The sequence below is a fragment of the Arachis hypogaea genome, unplaced genomic scaffold (genome assembly GCF_003086295.3).
Source record: "Arachis hypogaea cultivar Tifrunner unplaced genomic scaffold, arahy.Tifrunner.gnm2.J5K5 arahy.Tifrunner.gnm2.scaffold_53, whole genome shotgun sequence".
Classification (NCBI taxonomy): Eukaryota; Viridiplantae; Streptophyta; class Magnoliopsida; order Fabales; family Fabaceae; genus Arachis; species Arachis hypogaea.
This window is the reverse complement of record NW_027255482.1, coordinates 4786-24509: the sequence shown is the minus strand read 5'-3', so window position 1 is coordinate 24509 and position 19724 is coordinate 4786. Positions and strand designations below refer to the sequence as shown.

The window sequence follows — 19724 nt, the reverse complement described above, 5'->3', positions numbered from 1 at the left end:
GCATCGTCTAAACTTGAGCAAAGTATGGACTATTATATATTGATGGAAAGCCCTGGATGTCTACTTTCCAATGCAATTAGAAGCGCGCCATTTTGAGTTTTGTAGCTCCAGAAAATCTATTTTGAGTGCAGGGAGGTTAGAATCCAACAACATCAGCAATCCTTCTTCAACCTCTGAATCTGATTTTTGCTCAAGTCCCTCAATTTCAGCCAGAAAATACCTAAAATCACAAAAAAATACACAAACTCATAGTAAAGTCCAGAAATGTGAATTTAACATAAAAACTAATGAAAACATCCCTAAAAGTAACTAGATTCTACTAAAAACATACTAAAAATAATGCCAAAAAGCGTATAAATTATCCGCTCATCAAGCGCCCTCTTCACATATGTCCATGAGGACTTGGTCCAACCTTTGATCAAAGTTGACCCTTCTAGTGTAGGGGTGTGCATCTCCTTGCATCATGGGTAAGTTGAATGCCAACCTTACATTTTCCGGATTAAAATCCAAGTATTTCCCTCGGGCCATTGTAAGCCAATTCTTAGGGTTCGGGTTCACACTTTGATCATGGTTCTTGGTGATCCATGCATTGGCATAGAACTCTTGAACCATTAAGATTCTGACTTGTTGAATGGGGTTGGTGAGAACTTCCCAACCTCTTCTTCGAATCTCATGTCGGATCTGCAGATATTCGCCCTTTTTGAGCTTAAAAGGGACCTCGGGGATCACTTTCTTCTTGGCCACAACTTCATAGAAGTGGTCTTGATGCACCCTTGAGAGGAATCTCTCCATCTCCCATGACTCAGAGGTGGAAGCTTTTGCCTTCCTTTTCCTCTTTCTAGAGGTTTCTCCGGCCTTTGGTGCCATAAATGGTTATGGAAAAATAAAAAGCTTTAGCTTTTACCACACCAAACTTAGAAGGTTGCTCGTCCTCGAGCAAAAGAAGAAAGAATAGAGTAGAGGAAGAAGAAATAGAGGAGATAGAGTGGGCTTTGTGGTTTGGCCAAGGGGGAGAAGTGGTGTTTAGGTTGTGTGAAAATGAAGGAGTGAAAATGGGTTTATATAGGGGTGAGAGGGGTGTGTATGGTTTGGCCATTATGGGTGGGTTTGGGAGGGAAAGTGGTTTGAATTTGGATGGTGAGGTAGGTGGGGTTTTATGAAGGATGGATGTGAGTGGTGAAGAGAATGGTGGGATTTGATAGGTGAGGGGTTTTTGGGGAAGAGGTATTGAGGTGTTTGCTGAATGGGTGAAGAAGAGAGAGAGTGGTGGGCTAGGTGGGGATCCTGTGGGGTCCACAGATCCTGAGGTGTCAAGGATATCTCATCCCTGCACCAAGTGGCGTGCAAAACACCCCTTTCTGCCAATCCTGGCGTTAAACGCCAGGCTGCTGCCCATTTCTGGCATTTAACGCCAGCTTCTTGCCCATTCCTGGCGTTAAACGCCAGTCTGGTGCCCATTTCTGGCGTTAAACGCCCAGAATGGTGCCAGACTGGGCGTTTAACGCCCATTCTGCTACCTTTACTGGCATTTAAATGCCAGTAACTGTCTCCTCCAGGGTGTTCTATTTTTCATTTTGTTTTTCACTTTATTTTTGCTTTTTCAATTATTTTTGTGACTTCACATGATCATCAACCTACAGAAAACATAGAAAATAGAAAATAGAAAACTATCATAGAATAGTAACGATTGGGTTGCCTCCCAACAAGCGCTTCTTTAATGTCAATAGCTTGACAGTGGGCTCTCATGGAGCCTCACAGATGTTCAGAGCAATGTTGAAACCTCCCAACACCAAACTTAGAGTTTGAATGTGGGGGTTCAACACCAAACTTAGAGTTTGGTTGTGGCCTCCCAACACCAAACTTAGAGTTTGACTGTGGGGGCTCTGTTTGACTCTGTATTGAGAGAAGCTCTTCATGCTTCCTCTCCATGGTGACAGAGGGATATCCTTGAGCTTTAAACACAAGGGAGTCTTTATTCACTTGAATGATCAATTCTCCTCTGTCAACATCAATCACAGCTTTTGCTGTGGCTAGGAAGGGTCTGCCAAGGATGATGGATTCATCCATACACTTCCCAGTCTCTTGGACTATGAAATCAGCAGGGATGTGATGGTCTTCAACCTTCACCAAGACATCCTCTACAAGTCCATAAGCCTGTTTCTTTGAATTGTCTGCCATCTCTAGTGAGATTCTTGCAGCTTGTACCTCAATGATCCCTAGCTTTTCCATTATAGAGAGAGGCATGAGCTTTATGCTTGATCCTAGGTCACACAGAGCCTTCTCAAAGGTCATGGTGCCTATGGTACAAGGTATTGAGAATTTTCCATGATCTTGTCTCTTCAGAGGTAATCTCTGCCTAGTCAAGTCATCTAGTTCTTTGATGAGCAATGGAGGTTCATTCTCCCAAGTCTCATTACCAAATAACTTGTCATTTAGCTTTATGATTGCTCCAAGGTACTTAGCAACTTGCTCTTCAGTGACATCTTCATCCTCTTCAGAGGAAGAATACTCATTAGAGCTCATGAATGGCAAAAGTAAATTTAATGGAATCTCTATGGTCTCAGAATGAGCCTCAGATTCCCATGGTTCCTCATTAGGGAACTCCATAGAGGTCAGTGGGCGTCCATTGAGGTCTTCCTCAGTGGGAATCACTGCCTCTTCCTCCTATCCATGTTCGGCCATGTGAGATGTGGTTATGGCCTTGCACTCTCTTTTTGGATTCTCTTCTGTATTGCTTGGGAGAGTGCTAGGAGGGAGTTTAGTAATTTTCTTACTCAACTGACCCAATTGTGCCTCCAAATTTCTAATGGAGGACCTTGTTTCAGTCATGAAACTTTGAGTGGTTTTGATTAGATCAGAGATAATGGTTGTTAAGTCAGAGGGGTTTTGCTTAGAATTCTCTATCTGTTGCTGAGAAGATGATGGAAAAGGCTTGCTATTGCTAAACTTGTTTCTTCCACCATTTTTGTTGTTGAAACCTTGTTGAGGTCTCTGTTGATCCTTCCATGAGAGATTTGGATGATTTCTCCATGAAGGATTATAGGTGTTTCCATAGGATTCTCTCATGTAATTCACCTCTTCCATTGCTGGGTTCTCAGGATCATAAGCTTCTTCTTCAGAGGAAGCTTCCTTAGTACTGCCTGTTGCTACTTGCATTTCAGACAGACTCTGAGAAATCATATTGACTTGTTGGGTCAATATTTTATTCTGAGCCAATATGGCATTCAGAGTATCAATCTCAAGAACTCCTTTCTTCTGAGTTGACCCATTATTCACAGGATTCCTTTCAGAGGTGTACATGAATTGGTTATTTGCAACCATTTCAATGAGTTCTTGAGCTTCTGCAGGCGTCTTCTTCAGATGAAGAGATCCTCCAGCAGAGCTATCCAATGACATCTTGGATAGTTCAGACAGACCATCATAGAAGATTCCTATGATGCTCCATTCTGAAAGCATGTCAGAAGGGCACCTTCTGATCAATTACTTGTATCTCTCCCAAGCTTCATAGAGGGACTCACCATCCTTCTGTCTAACGGTTTGGACTTCCACTCTAAGCTTACTCTAAGCTTTCTCTTCAAGGTCCTTTCATGTTTAGGATCAGCTTAAACAAGTATGCCTTTATCTTTGCTCCTGCTCATATGAAAGAGAAGAGAACAAGAAAGTAGGGAATCCTCTATGTCACAGTATAGAGATTCCTTGAGGTGTCAAAGGAAAAGAAGAGTAGAAGGAGGAGGTGGAGAAGAGGGAATTCGAACTTATCAAGAGGGACAGAGTTCGAATTGCACCTTGATGAGGAGTCTTAGTCCCTTAAATAGAAGGTTGTGGGAAGAGGGGAAGAATTTTCGAAAATAAATTAAAAAGATTTTGAAATAATAAAAAGAAATTTGAAAATTTGATTGATATTTTCGAAAATTAAGATTGGGAAAGAAATTAAGTGATTTTTTTGAAAAGATTTTGAAATTAGAAATCAAAAAGATATTATTGAAAATTAATTTTGAAAAAGATGTGATTGAAAAGATATGATTGAGAAGATATGATTGAAAGTCAAATTAAAAAGAGAAAGTTTTAAAAATTAAAGTTGATTACTTGACTAACAAGAAATTAAAAGATATGATTCTAAAATTTAAAGTTTGATCCTTTCTTAATAGGCAAGTAACAACTTGAAATTTTGAAGTAAATCTTGAATTGAAGCAAGGATTTTTGAAAATAGTAAAAATAAATATAAAATGGAAAGAAATTGATTTTGAAAGAGATATGATTGAAAAGATATGATTTGAAAAAGATTTGATTTTGAAAAATTATGAAAACTTGAAAAAAATGTGAATTAAAAACAAAATCTTCCCTCTAGTGTCATCCTGGCGTTAAACGCCCAGAATGGTGCCCATTCTGGCGTTTAACGCCCAAATCTCTACCTTTTTGGGCATTAAACGCCCAGCCAGGTACCTTGGCTGGCGTTTAAACGCTAGTTTTCCTTCTTCACTGGGCGTTTTGAACGCCCGGCTTTTTCTGTTTGATTCCTCTGCTGAATATTCTGATTCTTCAATTCTCTCTATTATTGACTTGAAAAGACATAGTTTTTAAAAAATATTTTTGAATTTTTGATGATGGGAATCAATAAAAATGCAACTAAGATCAAATAAACAATGCATGCAAGACACCAAACTTAAAAGTTTGTATACTAAGGACTATAACAATGTAAAAATGCATGTAGGAAACAACAAAACATACAAAACAAGAGAATTTGAAGATCAGAGCAATGAAATCATCAAGAACAACTTGAAGATCAATGAAGAACAATATGTATAAATTTTCGAAATTTAGAAGGATAAAGACATGCAATTGACACCAAACTTAAAATTAGACAATAGACTCAAACAAGAAACATAAAATATTTTGGGTTTTATGATTTTAACATTTTTTTTGTATTTTTTTTTGAAAATTATATAGAAAAGAAAATAAAGGGAATCAAAACTTTTAATAAGAATTACAAGAATCATGCAATGTTAGTCTAAAGCTTCAGTCTAAAAAGGATTAGACATGTTTGGCCAAGCTTCAGCAAGACATTATATTCAATAGCTAAATTGATGAGAATCAATCAGCTTTTGTGATGGTGGGAACATCACCTTGAAACTCTAGAATTCATTCTTAAAAATTCTGAAGAAAAGATACCTAATCTAAGCAACAAGATGAACCGTCAGTTGTCCAAACTCGAACAATCCCCGGCAACGACGCCAAAAATTTGGTGTTGTTGCCGGACCAAACTTGGCACTGTTGTTGCCGGAAACAAATGCGAAATTGTTGTTTGTTCATTTGTTCCTTCCCCGGCAACGACGCCAAAAACTTGGTGCACGAAATTGTGATCATCAACAATGGTGCCAAAGACTTGGAGCTCTCAAACGTGAATCACACTTTGTCACAATTTCGCATAACTAACCAGCAAGTGCACTGGGTCGTCCAAGTAATAAACCTTACGTGAGTAAGGGTCGATCCCACGGAGATTGTCGGCTTGAAGCAAGGTATGGTCATCTTGTAAATCTCAGTCAGGCAGATTCAAATGGTGATGGAGGATTGATAATTAAAAGATGAATAAAACATAAAATAAAGATAGAGATACTTATGTAATACATTGGTGGATTTCAGATAAGTGTATGAAGATGCTTTGTTCCCCTTGAACCTCTGCTTTCCTATTGCCTTCTTCCAATCATTCATACTCCTTTCCATGGCAAGCTTTATGTTGGGCATCACCGTTGTCAATGGCTACATCCCGTCCTCTTAGTGAAAATGGTCCTGATGCTCTGTCACAACATCGGCTAATCAGTTGTCGGTTCTCGATCATGTCGGAATAGGATCCATTGATCCTTTTGCGTCTGTCACACGCCCCACAATCGCGAGTTTGAAGCTTGTCACAATCATCCCTTCCCAGATCCTACTCGGAATACCACACACAAGGTTTAGACTTTCCAGATCTCAGGAATGGCCACCAATAATTCTAGCCTATGCCACGAAGATTCCAATCTTAGATTAGAAACCCAAGAGATACGCATTCAAGCCATTGCTAGTAGAACAGAGGTGGTTGTCAGGCACATGTTCATAGGTGAGAATGATGATGAGTGTCATAGATCATCACATTCATCAAGTTGAAGAACGAATGAATATCTTGGAGAAGAAATAGACTTGAGTTGAATAGAAAAACAATAGTACTTGTATTAATTCATGAAGAACAGCAGAGCTCCACACCTTAATCTATGGTGTGTAGAAACTCCACCGTTGAAAATACATAAGAACAAGGTCTAGGCATGGCCAAATGGCCAGCCTCCCAAACGTGATTAAAGGATCAAAAGATAATCCAAAGATGAAAATACAATAGCAAAAGGTCCTATTTATAGAAAACTAGTAGCCTAGGGTTACAGAAATGAGTAATTAATGCAGAAATCTTCTTCCGGGCCCACTTGGTGTGTGCTTGGGCTGATCATTTACACTTCCATGTGTAGAGACTTTTCTTGGAGTTAAACGCCAGCTTTTGTGCCAGTTTGGGTGTTTAACTCCAGCTTTTGTGCCAGTCTTGGAGTTAAACGCCAGAATTCTTGAGCTGACTTAGAACGCCTATTTGGGCCATCAAATCTCAAGCAAAGTATGGACTATTATATATTGCTGAAAAGCCCAGGATGTCTACGTTCCAACGCAATTGAGAGCGCGCCAATTGGGCCTCTGTAGCTCCAGAAAATCCATTTTGAGTAAAGGAAGGTCAGAATCCAACAGCATCTGCAGTCCTTTTTCAGCCTCTGAATAAGATTTTTGCTCAGGTCCCTCAATTTCAGCCAGAAAATACCTGAAATTACAGAAAAACACACAAACTCATAGTAAAGTCTAGAAATATGATTTTTAAATAAAAACTAATAAAAATATAATAAAAACTAATTAAAATATACTAAAAACATACTAAAAACAATGCCAAAAAGCGTATAAATTATCTGCTCATCAACATGTATTTGAGAATATCATTCAAAATTGTCATTATTACATATGCTCCTTTATTTGGCACACTTATCACTTGATGCTTGATTCATGTTTCTCATGCCTATTACTTGCATGCTTTTACCATCTTGCATCTAAGTTTATGAATTGCCTTCTTGATCTTTATTGTTGTCTTACATACATGTTGTAGCTACCATGTTGTTGGGCTAACATCTTTCCTTTGGCATTCATTATCACTTGGAATTTCCTCCCTTCCGGTCTTAGTATCTATATTTAATATTCCCCCTTTTTTTTCTTCTTTAGGCATGGGTACCAAGAAAGGAAAAGAGAAGGCCCCTGATAAGACCCTAGCAAGGAGAGGAACCAGGAGAACACTGGCAAAGGCACTTCCATCTACCAGTGTCAAGCCACCAACAAAGCGGGTGAAAAGGATCATTAAAGTTGATGAATCAAAGAAAGCCTTTTCCGCCCGAGACTCCACACGGTTTGCTAACCATTATTGCGAACAGATGTTCCCCATCCTAGCTAAGAGGAACTACAACAATGAGCGTCTGCTCATTGTCCCAACATACATTGTTGATTTTGTGGAGCCCCGCATAGAAAGGAGACAATGGGGATTTTTAAAAAGACAGCTGCGAGAGACCAACTTATCATGGGTCATTGAGTTTTACTCAAACTTCCACTCGCCTACTCTGCAAACTGTCTACGTTCGTCATCAGCAAGTCCCTGTCTCCGAGAGTGCCATACAGAGAATATTGGACCTTCCACCTAGTCCAGAGGGATGGGACACCTATCAAGAGGCCTCTCTCAAGCACCAAACATACCAGTTCGACTGGAATAGTGTCCTTGGTGTCATAGCACAACCTGGCAGCAAGTGGATCTACGGACAGCATAGGACTCGACCTAAGAGCATCCCAGCCCAGACACTCACCCTGGAGGCTTGCGTGTGGGCACAAATCATGTCCCACTATGTCTTTCCGAGCACCCACAAGTCGACCTTTACAGCAGACATGGCTGTCCTCATCTGGTGCATCCTGACAGAGCAACCCTCAACCTGCCCCGACACATCCAGAATGCCATGGGATACGTACAGATAGCGTGTAACCTGCCTTTCCCCACCTTGGTTTCAGATTTAGTCTCTGCAGCAGGTGTGTCATCTCGGGCAGGAGACACAAAGTCATGATCCCCATAGCGGATCAGTATGTCCTAAACAGGAAGTACATCAGGCCGCCAGTTCCCTCTGCAAGCTGGCCTGCAGATCCATCTTTGGATCCTCCTCCCTCCTCCACTCCACCATCTTCTACACCACAAGCACCATCTACCCATTAAATCTTCCTTCAGATTCTTGAGAGGCTCAACCGGTAAGATCGGCAATTGGAGCAAATGGAGCGCCACAACAAGCGCCGATACGACTACCTGAAGGAACTCATACTTGGTACACACCCACCTTAAGAACCAAAGGACACCACAAACTCCCCTTCATCCAGTAGTACAGGCACCCAAGGCGAACCAGACACTAGAGGTGACGCTTCCAGCCCTCCCTTGCTCCTTACTGATGACACGGAGGACCGTGCCAAGCTTTAAGTGTGGGGAAGTCAGTCCCTGACTTCCGGAGGTAACTTCTCTAGCTCTTAACACCAACCTTTTTAGTTTTTCTTTTATTAGATAGGATAGATTGCATGATTATAATCGTTTGCATGTATATTTTACTTGGTTAAAGTGATGAGTTTCTTTTCAAGACCCTTTTTATAGCATTTCACTAATTTAAATTGAAAATTTTTGTTAAACTTGTTTGAAGTTGTATTTGGAACATAAATTATAGCTATGAACATACAACCTGTGAGACTTGAGCTTAACTACATGGTTACACTATTTAACCATAATATTTGATTCTTGTGTGTTTTCTTCTCTATGACTGCAATCCTCGCTTTGTTCCATTCTATATGTCCATTATTTAGTGTATTTACATCCTTGCATATGACTAAGGCAATCATTTGTTGTAACTCACTTATCCCAAATAGCCTACCCTTTCAATGACCTTTGTTAGCCACCTTGAGCCTTTTAATCCCAATTTGTTCTATATTTTACCACATCACTAGCCTTAAGCGGAAAAACAAGTAATTACCTTATTTGAATCTTTGGTTAGCTTAAGTTAGAAATTTTGTGTCAATTAAGTGTGGGGAACTGTTGGAACTTGGGTTGATGAAAGGGTACAGTATTTCATTGACAAAATATTGGAAATTTGGGTACCTACTCATGTAAAACTAGGAAAATTAAAAAAAAAATCCATGTGCATTGATATGTTATGTTGCTTTTATATTTTTAATCCAAAAAAAAAACAAACAATATTCAATTAATTAAGTAAATAAGTGAATAAGGGGACAAAATTACCCCAATGTTAAGTTCTAATAAAAGATCGATGCATATGTGATAAAATTAAAGAAAATTTGGTACATGAGTATGGGAATTATACAAAAGTGGGAATTTTGGGTAGCTAGGTATGATTTTAGAATTGCATAGAGTGTGTGTGTGTTAGGTAAGAGCTTAGGTTAGTCAAAAATTCATATTATAGCTCACTTGGCCATACGTGTATCCTCACCTTTACCTTAGCCCCATTACAACCCTGAAAAGACCTCATGATGTTTGCATTGATATACTAGAAATTTGTTGATTGGTTTGATGAAGAATAAAGTATAGAAAGCATGACTAAAGAAGAGTAGAGCGATCAACCCTAGACACTTGAGAGTTAGAGTGATATACACCACTAGTAAGGGTTCAATGCTTGATTCTATGTTCCCTGCTTTCAAGAGCTATCTTCTTACAAGTTTACTTGTCTTTACTTTATGATTTGAATTAGTGGAATCTGAACTATATTTGTCTTGGAGAACTTGTTTACTTTTAACCAAGTAGACAGAATCATTTTAGCATATAGTTTCATTCTCTTTCATGAGTCTTACTTTCCCTTATTCATTCTCTTTGGGATCAACTACAATCTGATTGTAGCTTGAGTAATCATCCAGGAAGCAATAGTATTCATGCCCAGCAAGTGTTTCCAACATTTGGTCAATGAAGGAAAGTGGGAAGTGGTCTTTTCTAGTGGCATCATTGAGCTTTCGATAATCTATACACATTCACCATCCTATCACAGTTCTTATGGGAATTAGTTCATTCCTCTCATTTCGCACCATTGTGACACTTGCTTTTTTAGCACCACTTGAGCTGGGCTCACCCAAGAACTATCTGAAATGGGGTAGTTAACCCCTGCTTACCACAGTTTTAACACTTCCTTCTATAGCACCTCTTTCATTGTTGGGTTGAATCTTCTTCATGGTTGGATCGTAGGCTTGGCATCTTCTTCAAGGAGTATTTTGTGCATGTACATTGTAGGACTTGTTCTCTTTAAGTCAGAGAGAGTCCATCCAATGGCATCCTTATGTTGCTTTAGAACCTCAATTAACTCCTTTTGCTCCTCACTTAATATTGGGTTGATGATTACAGGATATGTATCATTACTCCCCAGAAATGCATACTTGAGGTTGGGGGATAATGGCTTCAGCTCAAGTTTGGGTGCTTCTTCTTTCATTTATTTCTTCTCTAACATGATTGGATTGATCATGTTTTCCTTTAGAACTTCACTGCATGGTTGTTGATCTACTTCCAGTACTTCATCAAGCTCATTTTCCTCTAAGACTTCTTGTACTAGAGACTCAATGGCATCCAACCTCATACATTTTTCAGGGGGTTCCTTTGAGTAATTCATAGCTTTAAACACATTTAATACCATTTTTTCTACATGTAGTCTAAGGACTAACTCCCCCTTTTGCACATCAATGATTGCCTCGGCAGTTGCTAGTAATGACCTTCCTAGGATAATTGAGGCTTTGAACTCTTCTACCATGTCCAGCACCACAAAGTCTGCTGAGAAGATGAAGTCTCCTACCTTTACCAATAAGTCTTCTACCACTCTTTGAGGGAACTTGAATGACCTGTCTGCCAATTGAAGTGCCATTCTAGTTAGCTTAACTTCTTCAATATTCATCTTCGTCATTATTGAAATACACATTAGGTTAATACTGGCTCCCAAATCACATAATGCTTTTTTGATGGTGATGTCCCCTATGATACAGGGAATTTAGAAGCTCCCAGGGTTTTTCAACTTTTGGGAAAGTTTCCTTTGTATGATTGCATTGTATTCTTCAATTAACACCACTGTCTCCTTATCTCTCCAACTCTTATTTTTGGACATAAGCTCTTTTAAGAATTTAGCATATAGAGGCATCTGCTCCAATGATTTCGAAAAGGGAATGTTGATCTGGACCTTCTTGAATATTTCTAGGAACTTGGAGAATTGATTATCCCTCACATCTTTTCTGAGTATTTGAGGGTAAGAAGCCTTTGGTACATAGGGCTTCAGAGCTTCTTCTTCTTTTGGTGGAGTGGATTCAGGCTTTTCCTCCTCCTTTGGTTCGCTCGTGTCCTTGTTACCTTCTTTCTTTTGAGTTTTCTAGCTTGGGGATGCTTCCTCCACCACCTTCCCACTTCTAAGTATAATAGCATTACACTCTTCTCTTGGCTTAATCACAATCTCATTGGGAAAGGTGTTGGTAGACCAAGGTATTTTCTTGAAAAGCTGGCCAATTTGTGCTTCCAGTTTCTTGATGGTAGCACCTTGATTCCATATGTTGGATCTGACCTCCTCTTGATAGGACTCCACCCTTGCTTTAAGACTTCCATATCTTCTTTAGAGCTTCTTGTTCTTCCATAAATTTTTCGAATAGAACTTCCAATCTAGATATTCTTTGGGCTTCTAGGGATGGTTGTAGAAGTAGTGGTGGTTGTCTTGGATTGACTTGGAAGTGGAATTGGTTGTTATATGATTGCATGTTATTGTGGGATTGGACCGGTGCATTTTATGAGTTTTTGAATTGGTTCTGGTTAGTTGGTTGATGCTTGAAGCTATTTGTGTGGTTGAAGTTATAGCTTCTTTGGTCTTGGCTCTGATTTTGTCGGCCTCCCCACTCAAAGTTTAGGTGATTTCTCCATCCAGGGTTGTATATTTTTGCATGTGGGTCATTGTGTGTTCTGGAAGAATTCCCCATGATGAGATATTTTGGTGAGAAACGAATTTCTACCAAAACACCCAAAACTAACCGGCAAGTGTACCGGGTCGTGTCAAGTAATAAAAACTCACGGGAGTGAGGTCGATCCCACAGGGATTGAAGGATTGAGCAATTTTAGTTTAGTGGTTGATTTAGTCAAGCGAATCAAGTGTTGGTTGGGTGACTTGTAATTTGCAGAATGTAAATTGCATGAAATTAAAGAGAGCGGGAAAGTAAATTGCTGAAACTTAAAGGACAAGAAATTAAATGACAGAAACTTAAAGTGCAAGAAATGTAAATTGCAGAATCTTAAAGTGCAAGAAATGTAAATTGCTTGAAAAGTAAAGGGGATTGGGATGAGGATTTGCAGAATTTAAACAAGGAAAAACTAAATTGCATCAAACAGAAGAGGAAAAGGGAATTGGGATTGAACCGGATCTTATAACAGCAAAGTAAATGAACAATGAAAGCATTAAACAGAGAATTGAAATGAGAATTTAGATCTCAGGACCCAGAGACTAGAAAACCAAGTCTAGATCTCAATGCCTTCCTAGATCCAACAAGAACAATAGCAAGGAAATTGTAAATTGCAAAGAAAAGAGATGAAGAACAATAAACCGGAAATGAAATTCAGTAAATAAAGCAGAGAGATCCAAGATTGAGATTGAAACAGAATTTCTTCAATTCTCCAATCCAAGATCCAAGACAAAATGTAAAATGAAATTGCAAGTAAAAGGAAACAAAGAAATTCAAGTTCACTCAGTAACAAAAGCTTCCCAAAAACTATATTGAAAATTCTAAAAGGAAAGCTCTCTAAACAAATTGAATTCTATCCTATTTATACACTTTCCAAAATGATCTTCAAGCCTTGAGTTGGGCCTTTGTTCTTGGTGGAATTGGGTTGAAAGAGGCCTTGGTTGATTGCTCTTGAAGATTGAAGAAGAACCGAAGTGAACCAATTGAACCGGTTTTTGAAGTTGGCCAAAGATGATCTCAACGTTAGGGTCAAAGTTAGGGGTCTAACTTTGACCCTAACTTTTCATGGCAGCAAGCAACATCCTTCTGGTTTGGACGTTGGTGCCAACGTTAGGGGTCTAACTTTGACCCTAACGTTGGCAATGCTTGGTGTGATTGGCGCCAACGTTAGCCTCCAAGTTAGGGGGCTAACGTTGGCGCAAACGTTGGCCTTCCCCCTTTGTGATTTTAAGTGCCAACGTTAGCCTCCAAGTTAGGGGGCTAACGTTGGCGCAAACGTTGGTGCCCAGGGGAGAAACTCTCAAGTTCCAACGTTAGCCTCCAAGTTAGGGGGCTAACGTTGGAGCTAACGTTGGCCACTTCCAGGGAGTGATTTACATGCCCAACGTTAGCCTCCAAGTTAGGGGGCTAACGTTGGGGCTAACTTCATGCAACCCGGTTCAATTTTCACTTATTCCATTGTCCTCTCTTCACTCCTAGCCATTCCTCTTTGCTTCAACCTTTCTCCAAGCCTTCTTCACCTATCATTGATCAACCAAACTAATCAAAGCTTTGCTCAAAATCATGAGGTATTCAATCTTCCACAATATGCAACAATTATAGCTCAAAACCTCATGAAATGGCATGAATTCACATATGGTTGGTTCAATCAAGGGAAACATGAAAATCTACTCAATTAGCTTGCTTGTAGCTCAAGAAAGTGCATAATTCTAGTGAAAACTAAAGAAAAAGACTAGCTAAAATGGGCTAAGATGACTTGTCATCACCCCACAAAGTTAAGTTGTTCCATTTCATAATCACCTCCAAGATTGGCTCCTTCTTATACGTCAAATGGTTGCTACTTGGGTGTTAATGGCTAATACTTGCATCCCTCCTAATTTCTTGGTGAGAATTGCCAATTATTATGTTGTGAGTTTGTTTTATGCTAAGATAGAATCCATCTGATTCACCTCCATTATATTACTCCTCCTTTCTTCATATTCATGTTCCTTTCTGAGGAGTAGAAATATTGGTTGTTGGCCACTATTTCAATTAGCTCCCTTGCTTCTTCAGGGATTTTTGAAAGAACTGAAGATTGATAGTTTAGAAGTTATAATAAATACTCGTTGTAAGTATAGTTACTAAACCAAGCAATCAACCTTTCTTACAGAAGTTTTGGTTGTCACAAGTAACAAACCCCTTTTTAAAATTGATAACCGAGTATTTAAACCTCGGGTCGTCTTCTCAAGAAATTGCAGGGAGGTGTTCTTATTATTGGTTGTGAGTTTGTAAATTTGGGGGGTTTTAAATGTATAAGATAAAAAGCGAGAATAGTAAATGGCAAGAAAGTAAATTGTATTAATTTAAATAGATAATAAATCTCTTGGCAAGGTATGAGAACTAAAAGTCCTATCCTTATCAATTGTGATGAAAATTGGATTTTTAATCCCACTTTGTTAACCTCTAACTATGAAGGTAAGTTAAGTGGATGAATTAATTCTGATTCCTCAAGTCCTAGTCTTTCCTTGGGAAAAGTTAGAGTTATTGGAACCCGAATTAATTCTGGAAGAATTCTAATTTTCAATCAATAATGAGTTTGATAACTCAAGAGTCACCAATTATTTAACCAAAGCCAAAAGGGAGAATTCTAAATTAAATTAAAAGCATTCATGTAAATAAAGCAAAGCAAAATTAAATCTGAAAATACCTCAAATTGAATTAATAAAGGAAATCAAATCTAACATGAATATTCATAAATTAATTGGGAAAATAAATAAAAGAAACATTGAACCTGTGATCGCAAAAGATGAAATAATCATAAAGTGAAAAGAATCCTAATTCTAAATCCTAAGAGAGAGGAGAGAACCTCTCTCTCTAAAAACTATATCCAAAACTAAAATTATGAATTATGAGAGCATGATTATGAATGGATGTATTCTCCCACTTTATAGCCTCTAATCTGTGTTTTCTGGGCCGTAAACTGGGTCGGAAATAGCCCAGAATTCGCTGGTTACGAATTCAAACACACTGATTTTTCGTCACTGCGACGCGTCCGGGTGGAGCACGCGTTCGCGTCACCTGTCTTCAGGGAAACTATGGCATATTATATATCAAATCGAAGCCCCGAAGATTAGCTTTCCAACTCAATTGGAACCGCATCATTTGGATCTCTATAGCTAAAGTTATAGCTGTTTGAGTGCGAAGAGGTCAGGCTGGACAGCTTAGCGATTTCTCCAACTTCTTGTATTCCTTCCACTTTTACATGCTTCTTTTCCATCCTCTGAGCCATTCCTGCCCTGTAACCTCTGAAATCACTTAACACATATATCAAGGCATCTAATGGTAATAAGAGAGGATTTAAACATAGGGAACTTTAGGCCAAAGAAGCATGTTTTCAATCAAAGCGCATAATTAGGAAGGCAAATGTAAAACCATGCAAATAGTATGAATAAGTGGGTAAAGAGTTGATAAAAACTACTCAATTGAGCACAAGATAAACAATAAAATAGTGGTTTATCAACCTCCCCACACTTAAACATTAGCATGTCCTCATGCTAAGCTCAAGAGAAACTATAAAGGGGTGAAGAGGAATGGTAGAATGTATGAGATGCAAGCTATCTATATGAATGCAACTACATGCAAAATGTTTCTACCTACTTAGTTAAAAGTAAACAAATCCTTCAAGAAGAAATATGAACTGAATTTCACTAATTCAAATCATGAAAATGAAGTACAAATAGACTTGCAAGAAGAAAATAGCTCATGAAAGCAGGGAACAAGGAATTGAGCATCGAACCCTCACTGGTAGTGTATACACTCTAATCACTCAAGTGTTTAAGGTTCGATTCTCTCAATTCTCTACTAACCTTGCTTTCTAAGGCTTGCTTTTCTTCTACCAATCAACAAAAATTTGATGCACAAATACACATATCAAGAGGTCTTTTAAGGGTTGTAATGGGGTTAGGGTTAAGGTAGGATTGTATTTGGCCAAGTGGACTAAAATCTGAATCCTTAATTAACTTAAACTTTCCACCTAACTTTAGACAATCCATGTAATCATAATACCACATCTAACTATCCATTAACCATGTTTTCCACATATTCATGCATTCTAATTTCAAGTACAGTACATATGCATTGCTTTCACCACTTACTTTGGGGCATTTTGTCCCCTTTTTGCTTAATTGCTCTTTTTTTTTCTTTTTTTTCTTTTTTTTCTATATTATTATTTTTTTTCTTTTTTTTTCTCAATGCATATGATTAAATTATTGAATGCATGAATCATGTCTTAAACATTTTTTTTCAGAAAATTCTAACATACTCAATTCTCAAACCAATTGTTTTCAATCCCAATTTTCCCACACTTAATTCATGAACACTCTCACTAGTCTAAGCTAACCAAGGATTCAAATTAAGGACATTATTATTTTTCACTTAGAGTTAATGATGTGCTAAAAATAAAGAACAGAGGGGTAAAAATAGGCTCAAATTGGTTTGCAAGGGATAATGAAGGGTTAAGGCCATATGGGTATGTAAGCTCAGTGAAATAAGGCCTCAATCATATAAGTGCATGCATACATAAAATAATGGAAATATAGAATTAAGCAAGACAAAGATCATAATTTTAGAGAGAAAAACACACACCAAAAATAAAATATTGGTTGGTAAAATGCAACCAATTCAAATAGGCTCAAAAATCTCACTGGTTTTGTATGTTCGAGCTCTAAACCATGTTCCAAATATAATATTTCTTCAAACAAGTTTAACATTAAATTTTATTCAAATTAGTGAAATGCTCTAAAAATTTCTTGAAAAAGAAAATATTACTTTAACCAAGTGGTAAAATATGCACAAAATCAAATAAATATGCAATCAAACATGCAAATGCAACAACTAACAAGGAAAATAAACCATTGGTGTTGAGATAGAAGAGTAACTAACCCATGGAGATCAGTATCGACCTCCCCACACTTAAAGATTGCACCGTCCTCGGTGCATGCTGAGATGTGCAGGTGGACGAGTTGTTCCAACTGGCGCTTTTCTCCAAAGATTGTGCAGATGGACTTGTCTTGTTTCCCCATATAAACGTCTTCCGGTTCCCTTCCGAGTGGCCATCCTGAAAGAAAAAGAGAAGAAAAGTAACCCAAAAATAGAGAAAAGAAAATAAATGAAGTATGGGTGGGTTAATACCAAATGAAAAGGGTCTCATTTACATGGAAGCTTCAACATGTAAGTGAGAAAATAAAAGAAGCCATGGCATACCAGTGGTACAAAATTTGTAACAATGGGGAAGAGAGTGCAAGACTATATAAATTAATGTCAATGCAAAATTAATACAAATATCATAAAAGATTAGCATTGACTTAAATAATATTACCCAACAGTGTAAAACAAGTCACTGAGCACCAAAATAAATTCAAGAAAAGATGCAACAGTTGAATAAGAAAATTGTAACACCAATGAAAAAAAATAATAAATTTAGAAAATAAAAATATGCACAAAATTAAAATGCAATGAATGAAAGTATGTAATTAAGTAAAAGAGAATGAAAGTAAAGAAGGAAGAAGAAAAGAAGAAAGAAATAAGAATGGAAAAGAAAAATTAGGATTTGGGGGAAGAAAAGATATGATATTTGGCGCTGATCTGGATAAGTTATGCGGCGCAGGCGACGCGGACGCGTGGGTGACGCGGTCGCGTGATGTGCGATAAGGTCAGGTGAAGCGGACGCGTGGATCACGCGATCGCGTGTCCTGATTTGTGTGATTGGCGCGAGTGCAGCCTCGCGTTTGCACAACTCTCTGTTCAAAACTCTTTTCGCCAAATTTTTGGGTGACGCGGTCGCGTGGTTGACGCGATCGCACGGGTGGCCTTATTTCCAATATGATGCGGACGCGTGGGGCACGCGGTCGCGTGATAGGGCTTGTGCTTCTAGCACGAGTCCAGCCCAATTCCAGCTCAACTTTCGGCCATACACCTTTATACGTCGATTTACAGGGCCACGCGGTCGCGTGGGTGACGCAGACGCGTGGGAGGCATTTTTCCCACATGACGCGGATGCGTCAGCGACGCGGTCGCGTGGATTAATTTGTGCTAGAGGCACGCCTCCAGCCACGCTCTCATGTGACTCTCTGTTCACTTTTCTTTTTTCCTAATGCACTTGTGACGCGGACGCGTCAGCGACGCTGCCGCGTCGCGTGCGTGCTTTTTTTTTGATGCAGTATGCAATATGCAGAATGCAGAATGCAAATGCTGATATGGATGTTATGCAAAACTCCAGGTTCAATACAATAAAATAAAATAAAACTCGAAAACAAATAAAACTAAATAAAAATTGAAAGAGGAATAATCATACCATGGTGGGTTGTCTCCCACTAGCACTTTTAGTTAAAGTCCTTAAGTTGGACATTTAATGAGCTTCCTGTTAGGGTGGCTTGTGCTTGAACTCATCCAGGAATCTCCACCAATGTTTGTAATTCCAATGGCCTCCGGGATCCCAAACTAGGCGCAGAAAGCCTTCAAGTAAGTTAAAACAAGTGACAAGGCCCCAAGAGTGCTGATTTCTAGATTGAATTCCGGGATCCCAGACCATGCCTTTGCACGCATCTTCTTGTTGATCATCATTTTTCCACTTGGGTGGTGAACAGACAGAATTCTCACTGAGACATCCACACAGCTTCCTAGACCCATTCAGTTGAGCTTTATACCAACCCTTGCGTTTAAACTTAAAGCTTCCAACCATAATGAACCTTGCAGGGCAATTCTTACCACTGGCCATCTTTCTCTTACTCTTAATGCCACAAAGAGCTCTAAGTTGACCATCCGTCTCCTGTAGCCCATATTCAAGTGGGATTAGAAAGCTAAGGGATATGAATTTTACCCACTTGAATGTTGTGAAGGATGATGGCAACTTATGGGGAGGGGTCTCCAATAACTTTGGCAAGGTGATTTCAAGCTCCACTCCTTTGTGCTCTTTGACAATTTCCACCTCTTTGCAAACTTCTTTGATTTCAACCTCTTCTTCTTCGTAGCTTTCTTCCAATTCAATCTCTTCTTCATTACTTACCAAGGGCATGGGAGGTAGTGCTTTTTCTTCTTTAATCTCCATCTCTTGATCGACCTCTTCCAAGTCCTTAACCATGATATGCCTTGGAGGTTGTACACCCTCCTCAACATCAATTTCAAATGTCTTTGAAGGAGGTTCTATGGCTGGACTTTCCCATGGAGGTTCTGCATCTCCTAAGTCTGCAACCACTTCTTCTTCTTCAATAATTCTGGTTTCCTCCACTTGTTCTAGTACAAATTCATGCTCCTTACTGTCCACCGGAGTTTCTAATGTCTCTTCATTCTACGTTCTTCATTAGATTGTCCACATGAAGCCATGGGGTTTCCTGAGTGTCCGAACGTCGGGAAGATAATTGATTTATTGCTTGATTCAATTGGTGAGGGGTTGTATTAAATTTTTCAAATGTTTCCTTGAGTCGCTCCATTGATTCTTGGGGTGATGGAGATGGATATGATGCATAGGGAGGTGGTGGTTCTTGGGAGTAATTGGGTTGGAATTAGGGTGGATAAGGGTTAGGGTCATATGAAGGTGAATGGTAGAAAGGGGCTTGTGAGTATGGTGGTCCAAAGTCATGTTGAAGAAAGGGTTCATAGGCATATGGTGGTGGTTGTTGATAATCAAAAGAGCGCTCA

At 38.9% G+C, this 19724-nt stretch overlaps 1 non-coding gene across 1 annotated transcript; it reads left to right on the top strand.

Moving 5' to 3' along the window:
- Nucleotides 1-3450: 3450 nt before the first annotated feature.
- On the top strand, nucleotides 3451-3558 carry LOC114927207 (small nucleolar RNA R71). Its single transcript, XR_003817591.1, has one exon. It is a non-coding gene; the product is annotated as a small nucleolar RNA R71 (small nucleolar RNA).
- Nucleotides 3559-19724: the final 16166 nt, after the last annotated feature.